Genomic DNA, 511 nt, shown 5'->3' on the forward strand with positions numbered 1-511 from the left:
CCCTGTTTAGGGCCTTCTGGAATCGGACGACTAGAGGAGCTCGAGAAGATGCTGAAGTGAGTCTACACTCCCTGAGCAAAGGGTGAGACATTCAGCTTTGGATCAGAGATCGTGACTCTGGACACTCTTGCCATCAAAGCCATGCAAAACCTCCATCTTCTTAATTTCAGTCCCCAAACCTAACCTGCACCTTGGCTCATTCCAAGCTTAATTCCAGGCCCATTTAAATAAAGGCCCCAGACTCACCCCTGACTAAGTCCCACTAGCTTTGATAACATTTCGGCAACTTTTCTGTAGGTGAAGCTGCCAGCGTGCTAGGCTTGATAGTGTTCCAGAACTAGTCTATAGCACAGGTTCACCAGATGATCCTTTTCCTGGGCCATAGGGGGATAAATTCGGCAAGTCTGCTCTAAGTTTCAGTAGGCAGAACATAAAGATGTGTGTGACAGAGGCGTACAGAATAACCACCACCGACCAGAGAGAGAAATCTAGAGATTTTTCAGCAGGGAGG

Source organism: Alligator sinensis, unplaced genomic scaffold (assembly GCF_000455745.1).
Source record: "Alligator sinensis unplaced genomic scaffold, ASM45574v1 scaffold190_1, whole genome shotgun sequence".
Classification (NCBI taxonomy): Eukaryota; Metazoa; Chordata; order Crocodylia; family Alligatoridae; genus Alligator; species Alligator sinensis.